The 8,466-nt window shown below is 37.4% G+C and overlaps 1 non-coding gene across 1 annotated transcript; it reads right to left on the minus strand.

The window, feature by feature from the left end:
- Positions 1-4,426: 4,426 nt before the first annotated feature.
- TRNAR-CCG (transfer RNA arginine (anticodon CCG)) lies at positions 4,427-4,500 on the minus strand. The gene has a single exon. It is a non-coding gene; the product is annotated as a tRNA-Arg (tRNA).
- Positions 4,501-8,466: the final 3,966 nt, after the last annotated feature.

The raw sequence follows: 8,466 nt of genomic DNA on the forward strand, positions 1-8,466 counted from the left end.
CTAGAAGGAGAGTTCTATCATGATTCATATATTTAGCTTCCAAAAATTTCTTCCACCAATAGACCTCTCTTGTGATGAACCTCCAAGTAATTTTTTCTCAAAGAGAAAAGTTCAGGTGGCTTGGGAGTCTTATTGACAAACCTCCTTTCTCATAAGGTAGGGTTACTTGATCCCATTTGACTAAACTAAAATTTTTTGAGTCAACTTTCCATCCTTGCCAGAGAAATCCCCTTATTATTAGCTCAATTTGCTTATAGATACTTGCTGGGGCTAAGATAGTTGAAAATTGGTATATTGAAAGACATGAAAGAATGGATTTGATTAAAATCACTCTGCCTACAAAATTGAGCTAGTTCATGCCCCAATTTTGTATATTTCTTTTCATTCTCTATATGTTTATTCCACAACTCTGCCTTCAAGTTTTCTTTAGATATAGGAAGGTTGAGATAGTGGAAATGGCTCCATCTTGCTTGAAAGGGGATGTCCAATATCTGAGATATTCTTTGAAGAGTGCAAGGATAGGTGTTCCAACCATATATTTTTAATTTTTTGTTGTCTAGTAGGCCTCCTGAGGCTTCTAGAAAGTTATTGGACACTTTTTTTTAATCCTTCTAGCTACTATACATGAGGCTCCTCCCATCACTAGAGTGTCATCTGCAAATAATGAATGGTCTATGCTTTTTACTCCAGGGGAGATTGCAAGGCATGTTAATAAGTGATATCGCCTGCACTTCTCTAAATTTCCACTCAAAGAATCAACCATGATAATATATAGAAAGGGTGAAATAGGATAACATTGTCTTAGACCCCATGAGCTTTGAAAGAACTCAGTTGGCCTTCCATTGATTAGAGGAGCTATCCATGGGCCTACAATGCATTCTTTGATTATGTCCATTATCCCTGAAGAGAATCCAAATTTCTTAAGAACAATAAAAAGGAAGGTTAGATTAACCCTGTTAAATGCATTTTCTATATCTAGCTTTAGTATCATACCTTGTTCTTTCCTCAATAAACTAGTATGTATGGCTTCTTGCACTATCATAATGTTGTCGAGAATTTTCCCACTGGGCACAAATCCTCGAATTTCAGAGATTAGATCTGGGAGGATAGACTTATTCTGTTTTCTATAATCTTTGTGATGATTTTATAGGAAGAATTGCATAGGGAGATCAGTCTGAATCTGCTGAATTAAGAGGCCCTTGCCTCTTTTGGTACAAGAGCTAGATAGGAAGAGTTTGTGAATCCTCCTACCTTATTTTTCCTAAATACATTTCTTATCATTCTGATCAGATATTTTTTTATTATATTCCAATTATTTAGATATAAATCTATGGTAAATACATCTAGACTTGGAGCCTTGTCCGGACGTAGATCCCACATAGTTGAATAAATCTCCTTCTTTTCCACTTATTTAGTGAGTTCTCTGTTCTTCACTGATTTTTTTGGGATATGCTGTATGAGAGCTTCATAATCAAGATTTGATTCTCAAAACCCTTCAATGGATACACACAAGAAACGGGCTGATTCAGCGGCTTTCTGTTCGATCTCCCTTAGGTTCACATTATCACCAGTACGAGTTAAAGGAATGTCTTGTCGGCCCTTTATTTCCATATAAAGAACACGACGAGGGGAAATACCTTCTTGAATTTCCATTTTGATCATCTGAATATCCTTCATAAGAAATCGTGGGAAAATACGACGATTTATTCCGGGAAATCCCCAACGAAAAAGACATACAATTCCTTTTTTTTTATCGAACTTATTATAGCCACTACCCACATTGAACAAAATTGTGCACCACAGATAAGAGCTAATGAACAGACCTGCAATACCATAAAAACACATTACAATTCCTTGTGGAACAAAGAGTATTTGCTGAGATGACAATAGGGGTATCAGGTTCTCACCAAAATAACTCGAGATCCCGACTAGGAAAAATCCTAGTGAACCCAGAAAGAGGATACAAGCCCAAAAGAAATTACTTCTTTTTCAAGACCCTGTTATAGGTTCTATCCAGAGCCATTTGGATCGACGATTCATAAAAAATTGTATTCAATTCCATCCTATTGAAGTTGAGGGAATAGCCAACTTTTTTATCCTTTGGTTCCCAAACTCTTATGAACTATCTATATAGATAGATAAATTTTCAGTTAAGTCAGCCAAGTTTGTCTTCTTGTCCATTCTTACCATCCATTTCAAATGGGTCCTTCCCTAATTTCTCAATTTTAGAAACAACATTGGATTAGTGGAGTATAAATATCTCCTGGAATAGATATCTATACCGTATGAAAAAAGAAAACCGACCACATTAACATATTGACCCATACCTATTTATTGACATATGTGTAGATCCTATCTGTATATGTATATGAATATGAATATGAATAAATATCCATATTCATATATATATATAATTTGGATATTTATACCTATTTTGTGTCTATAAGAGTTCTATCTTATATCATCTAAAATAGATATAGATATCCTATCTGTTCTGCAATTGAAAGATCTAAACCCATTTATTAAATCTGATTTGATCAGATTCATAAAATCTCGTCATTCTGAATATACAGATGAGAAAGAACCATTGTAATTGCCGGAAGTAATAAGCCGACTAAAGGCACCAAAATAGAGGGTAGGATAGGGAGTAGGTTAGGGAGTAGGTTAGGAATTATCATAGAACGAGTACCTTACTTAATCAATGAAATGTTTATCCATATTACAAAGAATAATTATAAGGTCAAATAAGTGATGGGACCAAATAAGCGGTCCCATTCGTCCTTCTTCATAGAATACATGTATGCAAGTGTTCGTTGTTCCTTTCCCCGTCTCTCCCGAAAATACTAAAAAAGCATTTCCAGTTGGGGCAATTTTTTTTTAATAAGATCTTGATGAGTTCAACAATGAGTTCTATATTACAGCATAGAGATCCATTAGAACACTTAATATATAAGTAAAATAGTGGAAGAACATGAATCCTGACCAAAATTTCTCTGATTTCTGAAAGCGGAGAATTGGCTATATGGATTGTTAGTATAGGCTCGAGGATCATAAATTGTTAATAAGAAGGGGGTGAAAAGCAATTCTCTCCTTCACCGCGATAAGAAACTGTATCACTGTCACTTCCGTTACAAGGAACTCGATTTGATCCTTTTTCCTGATAAGGAAACTCAACGTTCATTTTTTTCTTTTTCTGTATTTACAAGGAAGACCGTAAAACGTAAAACCAAAATAGTTCACTCACAACACCTTTTAAGAGATTACGTGGAACGATCAGATCAAATAAACCATGACCAAATAAATGCTTAGTCACCTGAAAATCTTCAATCACTTTCTGACCTAATGTCTGTTCGATTACTCTTTTACCTGCAAATGCAATGTACGCTTTAGGTTCGGCAATAATAATATCTCCCAACATGCCAAAACTAGCAGTCACTCCACCAGTTGTCGGTGACGTCAGAATCGATATATATAACAACTTTTTCTCCTTCTGATGAATATATAATGTAGAAGCTATTTTAGCCATTTGCATTAAACTAAAACTTCCTTCTTGCATACGTGCTCCTCCGGAAGCACACACCATAATTAATGGAAGAGATTCCGCGGTAGCGCGCTCGATCAGACGGGTTATTTTCTCACCTACTACAGAGCCCATACTACCTCCCATGAACTGAAAATCCATAACTCCGAGTGCGATAGTAAGACCATTTAATTGACCTATGCCTGTTTGAATAGCATCAGTTAAACCTGTCTCTATTTGATAGAAAGTGATATGATCCTTATAAGATTCATCCTCAGAATTAAGATTATCAGAATGAGAAGGTTCATTCTCAGAATAAAATTGAAGAACATCTAGAGTGTACATGTCTTCATCCATAGGACGCCAAGTGTCACGATCAATTGGAAGTTCTATTCTATCTGAACTATTCATTTGCAGATAATATCCACATTCTTTACAAACACTTTGATTCTCTCTCAAGAATCTGAGATATAGCAAGTTCTCGCAATTATCGCATTGAGCCCATAACTTCTTAATTTTAGCGTAATCAATACTTTTATTCTTGTTTTTCTCCGTCTCATTGGCATCCTTACTATCCCTTTCGACCGAATTTTTTAGTAATGCAGTTATTTTACGCTTGTCTTCGAACCACTCCTTTATAGACATAGAGTTTTCCTTCCATATAAAGGTGAAAATTGTTACTTTTCCTATCTTATTTTGTATGAAGAGAAGTCGTATAAGTATAAATACAATGATGAAAATTATTAATCAATAGTGGAATGAATCATTGAGAAATCATTTCCATTCATTATTGATTAGGAATCTGAAGTACCGATCCGGGATTATGATAGAATACTTTATTCTATTATAAAGATTCTCTCCTATACCGCGATGGAAAGGAATTTTCATTTAAAATACAACATCTTTTGGGCTAGAAGGGATTTGAACCCTTGACTTCACGGTCCGGAACCATGAGCTCTGATCCACTGAGCTACCAACCCTATCGAATGATCTATAAGATCATTGTAAAGGATGAATAGGATTCGTTATCGAATGCTTGACCCAAATTTTTTTTCATAAATAACTCTGTTTGAGATATTTAACCTTGGAAATATCTATATATCAATATCTACATAGATATTGATATATAGATATTAATATATGGAAATTCCATATATTGATATCTGAAATCCCATATCTCCGCTCACGATTTGGACTAATATTTGGGGTAGTAGTAAAAGATTAGGCTGAGTCCGATTGGTAGAACGAAAGTCACTGGATTACAAGCGATCAATCACATCAAATTCAAATTTGATCTCCTTCCATACTTCACAAGCAACAGCTAGTTCAGGACTCCATTTACAAGCTTCACGGATCACTTCATTACCTTCACGAGCAAGATCACGTCCTTCATTACGAGCTTGTACACAAGCTTCTAGAGCAACTCGATTAGCTACTGCACCAGGTGCATTTCCCCAAGGATGTCCCAAAGTTCCCCCACCAAACTGTAGTACGGAATCATCCCCAAAGATCTCGGTCAGAGCAGGCATATGCCAAACGTGAATACCTCCTGAAGCTACGGGCAGAACACCTGGCATAGATACCCAATCTTGAGTGAAGTAAATACCACGACTTCGATCTTTTTCGATAAAATCATCACGCAGTAGATCAACAAACCCTAAAGTTACATCTCGTTCCCCTTCAAGTTTACCTACTACAGTACCGGCGTGAATATGATCTCCACCGGACATACACAATGCTTTAGCCAGTACCCAAAAATGCATACCATGATTTCTTTGTCTGTCAATAACTGCATGCATCACGCGGTGAATGTGAAGAAGTAGGCCGTTGTCTCGGCAATAATGAGCCAAAGAAGTATTTGCGGTAAAACCTCCCGTCAGGTAGTCATGCATAACGATAGGAACTCCCAATTCTCTTGCAAATACTACCCTTTTCATCATTTCTTCACATGTACCTGCAGTAGCATTCAAATAATGTCCCTTAATTTCACCCGTCTCAGCCTGAGCCTTATTAATTGCTTCCGCACAAAAGACAAAACGATCTCTCCAGTGCATGAATGGTTGGGAATTTACGTTCTCATCATCCTTAGTAAAATCAAGTCCACCACGGAGACATTCGTAAACTGCTCTACCATAGTTTTTGGCTGATAGACCCAATTTTGGTTTGATAGTACATCCCAATAAAGGACGACCATATTTGTTCAATTTATCTCTTTCAACTTGGATACCATGAGGTGGACCCTGAAAAGTTTTGGAATAAGAAGGGGGAATCCGCAAATCTTCCAAACGTAGAGCCCGTAGGGCCTTGAATCCAAATACATTACCTACAATGGAAGTGAACAAGTTAGTAACAGAATCTTCTTCGAAAAGGTCTAAGGGGTAAGCTACATAGGCAATAAATTGAGTCTCCTCTCCAGGAACGGGCTCGATGTCATAGCATCGCCCCTTGTAACGATCGAGACTAGTAAGTCCATCGGTCTAAACAGTGGTCCATGTACCGGTGGAAGATTCAGCAGCTACTGCTGCTCCCGCTTCTTCAGGTGGCACCCCAGGTTGAGGAGTTACTCGGAATGCTGCCAAGATATCTGTATCTTTGGTCTGATATTCAGGAGTATAATAAGTTAATTTGTAATCTTTAACACCAGCTTTGAATCCGTCACTAGCTTTAGTCTCTGTTTTTGGTGACATAAGTCCCTCCTTTATTAATAATTATTTCTCGCAAGGACGAGGTTTGCTCGACATGGACCGAACGTAAACAATCAATTTTTACAGAAATATCCTACAAAAAGTCGTCCGTTATTGGGGTGCTAGATACACTCTCATTGTATAATGTTCTTTATGTATGACGCAACCCAATCTTTGCTCTTGAAGTTCTTCTTCCATGGATTGACCCGAGAACCTTTCAGTGGTTAAACTAGTTCATGAATGAAATCAAGGAACCGAATGGACCTTTGACCATAATGGTGCGAATTGTCCAAAAATACATATACAGATGTGCGTATGAAGAGAAGAGATAATGATCAATGAGAGAAAGGTCATGAATATCAAGTTTCATATTTCACAGATGATCTGGACATAATTTTGAAGTATTTTTGGTTTTAGTTATGGATAAATTGGTTCTAGTTATAGATAAATCGAAGACTTCCTCATGATCCTTATTCATATCCATCTACCTACTTCATATTCCAAATATGGATGAATTTAAACTTTTCAATAAAGTTGGATTTTACCAAGGTGGTAACTTCCATTTATTATTTACTGGTCTGATCGACCCAATATGGAACATTTTTTTTTATTGATGATATTGGCAAAATCATATTTATATATTCTTCATGGAAATTATTTCCATTTTTGTATGAGAAAAAATCCTCTTGTTCTTGGGGTTTCCGCACGTGTAGAAAAAAATGTGGGACGTATTGCTCAAATCATTGGCCCAGTACTGGATGTCTCTTTTCCTCCAGGTAATATGCCTAATATTTACAATTCATTGATAGTTAAGGGTCAAGGTACAGCCGGTCAAGAAATTCAGGTTACTTGTGAGGTACAACAATTATTAGGAAATCATAAGGTTAGAGCTGTAGCTATGAGTGCTACAGATGGTTTGACGAGAGGAATGAGAGTGATTGACACGGGAGCTCCTCTAAGTGTTCCAGTTGGTGGAGCTACTCTCGGACGATTTTTCAATGTTCTTGGAGAACCTGTCGATAATTTGGGTCCTGTAGATGCTGGCATAACATCTCCTATTCATAGACCTGCTCCCGCCTTTACAGAGTTGGATACAAAATTATCCATCTTCGAAACAGGCATTAAAGTAGTAGATCTTTTGGCTCCTTACCGCCGTGGGGGAAAAATTGGTTTATTTGGAGGAGCTGGAGTGGGTAAAACAGTACTCATTATGGAGTTGATCAACAACATTGCTAAGGCTCATGGAGGGGTATCTGTATTTGGAGGAGTAGGAGAACGTACCCATGAAGGGAATGATCTTTACATGGAAATGAAAGAATCAGTAGTAATTGATGAACAAAAAATATCAGAATCAAAAGTGGCTCTGGTCTATGGTCAGATGAATGAACCACCGGGAGCTCGCATGAGAGTCGGTTTAACTGCTCTAACCATGGCCGAATATTTCCGAGATGTCAATGAGCAAGACGTACTATTATTTATTGATAATATCTTCCATTTTGTCCAAGCGAGATCAGAGGTATCTGCCCTATTAGGCAGAATGCCTTCCGTTGTGGGTTATCAGCCAACTCTTAGCACAGAAATGGGTTCTTTGCAAGAGAGAATTACTTCCACAAAAAAGGGATCCATAACCTCGATTCAAGCAGTTTATGTTCCTGCTGACGACTTGACTGACCCTGCTCCTGCTACGACATTTGCACATTCAGATGCTACTACCGTACTATCGAGAGGATTAGCTGCGAAGGGTATCTATCCAGCAGTGGATCCTTTAGATTCAACATCGACTATGCTCCAACCTTGGATCGTAGGCAAAGAACATTACGAAACTACACAAGGGGTTAAGCAAACTTTACAATGTTATAAGGAACTTCAAGACATTATAGCTATTCCTGGACTGGATGAATTATCGGAGGAAGATCGTTTAATCGTGGCAAGAACAAGAAAAATTGAACGTTTCCTATCACAACCCTTTTTCGTAGCAGAGGTATTCACAGGTTCCCCGGGCAAATATGTGGGTCTCATGGAAACAATTAGAGGTTTTCAAATGATCCTTTCTGGAGAATTAGATGGTCTTATCGAACAGTCTTTTTATTTGGTGGGTAATATTGATGAAGCTACCGCGAAGGCTATAAACTCCAACATGGAAAGTTAATTCTGAAAATGACCCTAAATCTTCGTGTACTGTCTCCTAATCGAGTCATTTGGGATTCAGAAGTTAAAGAAATAATTCTATCTACTAATAGTGGTCAAATTGGCGTATTACCC

Source organism: Pinus tabuliformis, chromosome 2_1 (genome assembly GCF_031772625.1).
Source record: "Pinus tabuliformis cultivar Carrire ecotype Pingquan chromosome 2_1, CPIR1, whole genome shotgun sequence".
NCBI lineage: Eukaryota > Viridiplantae > Streptophyta > Pinopsida > Pinales > Pinaceae > Pinus > Pinus tabuliformis.